The sequence below is a fragment of the Staurois parvus genome, unplaced genomic scaffold, assembly GCF_062004578.1.
Source record: "Staurois parvus isolate SC_StPar_1 unplaced genomic scaffold, SC_StPar_1.0 ptg000697l, whole genome shotgun sequence".
Lineage (NCBI taxonomy): Eukaryota > Metazoa > Chordata > Amphibia > Anura > Ranidae > Staurois > Staurois parvus.
The window spans coordinates 165,401-171,507 of record NW_028318493.1 but is presented as its reverse complement, the minus strand read 5'-3'; positions in this window follow the sequence as shown (position 1 = coordinate 171,507).

Here is a 6,107-nt window from a genome sequence, read left to right as displayed (position 1 = left end):
CAAGTAACCATGAAGGGCCCTCCTGACCCTTGGCCAGGGACCTTCCCTCCTTTGCAGCCCTGGTATTTCTGCCACTCGTGTCAGCAGGGCTGCTGTTAGAAACCACAAGGCCCCATACAGCCAACCTGGCAGCCCCCTCCTTCCAAAAAAAACCATAGTTTACTATGCTTCAATAATGAATGTACACAATGAGTGCATGGTACAAATCAATCATTGTGTTCACTCCGGAAAGGAAGGGGCTGGTAAACGTGATATATTTACCAGACTCCTCCCCCCTCTCCATCCCGAAAGATCTTATTGTGTGCTTGCAGTTGCTGAAAGGACAGGAGGGAATCTGACAGCACTGTGAGGGTGGGGGCACACAGGGGGGCCTGGGCAGCAGGAGGAAATGTATGGTGCACAGGGAGAGTGATTGGTGTGATGTGGGGCAATTACTGGAACCGATCCCCTGTATGGCTCTTTCTGCAGCAGCTGAAAGCCAGTGGGAGGGAGAGGAGAAGAAGCCAACTTTCAGCTGCTGCAGAGAGACTCATACAGGGGATCAGTTCCAGTAATTGCCCCCTCCCACCATACCGATCACCCTCCCTACCCGCATCCAATTCACCCAGCCACCTGGGCCCCTGCTGGCCTGGGCCACGTACTTGAGGACTGGTGGTACCCCCTTATCCACGGCCCTGGGTGTCAGCAGTTGTTTATTAGTGTTATATATTGTTTTACCATTTTATTTATTTATTTACAGTTTTATTTTTAATTCTTTTTTACAGTTTGCTAGGAGCCCCATTGGGGGGCTTTGGTGAAATATCAGGGGTCTAAACAGACCTCTGATGTTTTAGCTTTGAGACAGAAAAAGGAGATTAAGGACACAGCCCTCAATCTCCATCTCTGCAGCCTCAGCAGCACAGAATGAATGGACAGGAATAGTTTCCTGTTTATTCACAAACCGAAGCATAGTAAACACAGTTTACAAATAATCATGAAAAAAATTTCTGTGTAAATAAAAGTCCACTGTAAAGAAAGTTTGAATGTGTGATAAATATCACCACAGAGAAAGTGTCCTCCACCAGTTACTGAAAATCATTTCCACCACACGTGAGCATCAGCACTAAAATGCACTCACTGACATTAAAGCTGCCAAAGGAAAGCAGCAACATGTCAGTCTGAATCAATAGGATCCTTCACACATGGTCAACCATCTCCATCATCACAATGAGGACACCCAGCAGTATCCCCTCTCACCGTTGGGGACAGTCAGAAGGTTTGCTTGATACTGTCTAGGACAAGGTGTCTCAACTAGGGTTCCTTCAGAAGTTATTAAGGGTTCCTTGAGCAATGAGCAAGTTCTGCCTCTCAGATAAGTTCCCACTGACACCATTGATCTTTTTAGTGATCTGTAAAGGGCGTAATTCCTCTCAATGGCCACAAGGGGAAGGAGAGCATTCTTCACACTAATGTATCATGAGTTGTTGTTTTAGCAGGGGTTTCCTGCAACCAGAAAATTATTTCAAGGGTTCCACTGTGTTGAAAAGGTTGAGAAAGGCTGGTCTGGGAGAAACGTGCTAACCGCAGAGAGCCACAATCAAGGGACCATATACAGTATAGCATAGTATATTAATTAAAACGTAAAAACTTACCATAAAAAGGTAAAAGGCTTTATTCAAATGCCAGAAAATTTGTCATGACAAATAAAACCGTGCACTTACAAAGAAAGACACCAGTTCCAAGCACGGAAGTGGCGGCGTGACGTCAACACGTAGCTCTGCCCCAACACGTTTCATGCAAATGCACGTTCTCAGGGGACACTAGTACGCCGACGTCCATGCATAACCTCCTTAAATAACCAGCTCCACTGTGTTGAAAAGGTTGAGAAAGGCTGATCTAGGAGAAAAGCGCTTACTGCACAGAGCCACAAGCAAGGGACCGTATACAGTGTAGCATATTTATTAAAAAGTAAAAACTTACCATAAAAAGGTAAAAGGCTTTATTCAAATGCCAGCAAATTTGTCATGGCAAATAAAACAGTGCACTTACAAAGAAAGACACCAGTTCCAAGCATGGAAGTTGCGGTGTGACGTCAACACGTAGCTCTGCCCCAACACGTTTCAGGCAAATGCATGTTCTCATGGGACAATAGTACGCTGATGTCCATGCATAACCTCCTTAAACAGCTGGCTACTGAATAATGCAAATACACCAGAGGGATATACGTTGTTATGTTGGTCCAAGCTGGAACAATGTAACTGTATAAATATCCATACCTGGAATTCAGCTTTAGGGCCCTTTCACATTGTTCCGTAGTAAACATTGCAAAAATGCATTTTGGATGCATTTTTGATGTATTTTCTGGTTGCCTGACTCCCAGCATATACCTCTGAAACATGGAGATGTGACTCAAAAAGAGCACCAAAAACACAACTGTGATGCCTTTTTGATGCATTGTCCATTGAATTCAATGGGGAGGTGCATTTTTGGTACATTTTTCAAACACGCAGCATGCAGGACTTTTAAATACACACCTGCAGAGAACTGGTGTGAAGAGTTCCATAGGGTTTAAAATGATACATTGTTCATGCTTTTTTCGTTCTAAATGCCAAAAGCACAACAAAAACAGCTCAATGTGAAGGTCCCTTAGGACTTGAGCTCAGTTTTGCAACTTTGCCATGCGTTTGTAAAACTGTACACATCTTTGCAGCTACTTGCTGTGTCCAGGTGAATTATGTTGTGTTTTTCTCAGGATAAAATGGGCCTTAAGTTCACACCTATGTAGTTTATGTTTGATCCATTTCTACAGTTCTTTTTGCAGTGTTTGTTTTTGCAAATGTTTTTGACACGTTTTTATATATCTTTTTCTTTTTTCACAACTTGTTGCTGGGCAGATTAAAACGCAAAATTCATCAAAAACACACTACATGCATATCTTCAGTATGCATTGAAGTATATTGACCAAAATGCAGCATTTTACATTTAAAAACGTCCCTGACCCTTTCCAAAAAACACGGAGATGTGAACGTGTCCCATAGGAAATCATGTTAAATGGACTGTAGTGCATTTCTGCAAAATGCAAAACGCACCGCAAAACGCTTAGATGTTAACCTAGACTAAGTGGTCATTGATCCAGCATAGTAAAAAAAAAAGTTACATATTAAACAATATATTCTCTAAGGTGTTCTTATTATTTGAATTACATACTGGGTTGCTCCACGGCAACCAGTAGAGTCCTAAGAGTAAGGGTAGGACTATGTCAAAAGTCCATCTAGTCCTGATCTTCCTTGTCCCCCTTCCCTGCTGCCCCGCCTTTCCCTTATGGTTTAATCATCCAAAATTTTCAAAAGGGTAAAAATGTACAACTCCCAATCACAAAACTTTCTGAAAAAGTCTGTTGGTGCAGAAAAAAGTCCATAGATATCAAGCATGGTAGTTTTATGATAAAATATGGGAAAGTTAGTATTGATATTGGTTCTTTGATGGTGCTACTGGTTCTGCTAGGCATAGAGTATTTGAGTTTGGACTCTGCATAGCAGAACAGCAGGAACCATTACACTTATTTATGGAATCATAAATGAAAAGTTAAGAAGTTTTGATGATTGCTATTACAAAAATCAGAATTATTCAGTTATTTTGAGAAAATTAATTAATTAGATACTAGACTGTGGCAAGCCCCTTCCTTGCAATTAGATACACTGAATGGGTGGCAAATCACTTGTGATCTGTAAGGTATAACAATGAAGATCTCAAACTAAATTTGGGTCATACCTGAGGGGACCCAACAATTTGGGAGTGTGGTCACCATTTTCTATCCAACCGTAGAGGCAAGAGAAAGTAACTTTCTTGACACCTTGTTGGTTCACCTGGCCAGCCTCACAGGTTTAGCCTCTTCTATGTTGAAGTTCCTTTTGTACAGGTTGTAAATCTCCTATTTGAAGGAAACCTCCCACATCCAGGATCCTGGGATTGTAGGATGCTGGTTTCTAGGTTTCAGGTACATTTCTGATGTTGTGGCTGCAGGCTTCCATATGGTTGCTGTAAATAGCATTGGTATTGCTCTGTGTTTTCCCACATCCTATTGTGTAATTTTCAGATCACAGCAATTGGTACCTGGCCTGGGTGCCCAAGCAGCAGTACATGCTAAGCTACAGCTTGCATAGTGGCCAGTAGGTTGGAGTGGGCCCCACATCCTATGCAAATCATCCAAAATGGCAATCAATGGGTTTGCGGTAGCTGAGCCGGGGATGCCCATGGACAAGATGGTGCCTGCTAGATTTCTGGAGGCTGGTCCCCTACTACAAACCATACATAGCTCAGGGTCAGCGAAACGTTTATCACCTTTGCAGGTTTGCGAGGATTCAACCACATGGCATCAGATTTGGATGTCCTGAACTTTCTACAGACAAGCCTAGAGATGGGCCTACGCACAAGCCCACGTGCAATCTTCATTCTTGTCCGCACTACCTGGGGTGAGATGTACTACACATAATCATGTACACCAATTCCTAAAGCCATGCGCTAGAATTCATCCTCCAGAGAGGTCCTTTATCCCACCATGGGATCTACAGGAATCACCGGACATGCTGTCCCATTCACCTTTCCTTGTAAACCAGTCATTTGCAGTGTGGATGGCGACACTTAATGCAGTATTTCTCAAGGCCATAACATCAGGAAGGAGGGTGTGGGACATTCAAGCTTTGGGCTGTAAGCCTTCAAACTGCTGTCATTTCTCAGACAGAGTAGTGCTGAGGATCCTTCATCATCCAAAAGTAAATAAGCCATTTCATCTAAAACAAGACATTGTCCTTCAAATGTTCCAGAGTGAGACAACCACTTCAACAAATGATCTGGATGTGGGCTCCATTTTAAATGCATACACTGAAATAACTTCTTCTTTCAGGAAGTCAAAATATATGTTTATCATCCTTGGCAGAATTAAGAAAAGGCTCTCTGCAACTACTAGGACATTTGCATTGTGGCTGATTAAAGTAATTTGGAGGGCTTATTTGGCAAAGTAGATGGAGCCACCTATTAACCACTTGCCCTCTGGAAGATTTACCTCCCTTCCTGACTAGGCCATTTTTGCTATTTAGCAGTACACTATTTCAACTGTTAATTGTGCAGTCATGCAACGCTGTATCCAAACGAAATTTATATCGTGCAACATTGTACCCATATGACATTTTTATCATTTTTTTCACACAAATAGAGCTTTCATTTGGTGATATTTAATCACCGCTGGGTGTTTTATTTTTTGTGCTCTAAACAAAAAAAGAGCAAAGAATTTGAAAAAAAAGTTTTGTTTCTATTATAAAATTTTGCAAACAAGTAATTTTTCTCCTTCACTGATGTGCATTGATGAGGCTGCACTGATAGGCAGCACTAATAGGTCGCACTGACAAGGTGGCACGGATAAGCAGCACTGATGGGCACGGATAGGCAGCACTGATAGGTGGCACCGATGAGCTGGCACTAATGATGATGTACTGATATGCAGCAATGATGGGCACTGATGGGCACTGATGGGTGGCACTGACTGGTGGCACTTCTGGGCACTGACTTGCAGCACTGTTGGGCACTGACGGGTGGCACTGCTGGGCAGCATTCATAGGCGGCACTGATGGGAACTGGTGGGTGGCACTGCTGGGCACAGGTGGGTGGCACTGCTAGGCACAAGTGAGTGGCACTGCTGGGCACTGGTGGGTGTCACTACTTGGCACTTGTGGGTGGCATTGCTGTGCACAGGTGGGTGGCACTGGTGGGTAGCACTGCTGGGCATTGATCATCAGGGTCAGCGTAAGGAAAGTTCAGCTGATAACCAGCAACTGCATTTACCCAGTGATTTGATTGGCCTTTTACCACATCATGGAGATCACCGGGTGCGCGCCGCTGGGGGCGCGCAGAAGGACGCGTTCTAGGATACATATGACGCCCTCCCAGAACTGGACAAATGACAGCTACAGCGTGGTTGGCAAGTGGTTAATCTCTGTTTACATACCGACACAGGACTGAGGCTTGTTGTCACCTTTACACATGGTGGGTGGGGGGGGGTCTAGGGTGATTTTTTTCTTTTAATTTTTAATTTAGATTTTTTTTTCTATTTTTACACTGTCCCTTTCTTTCTT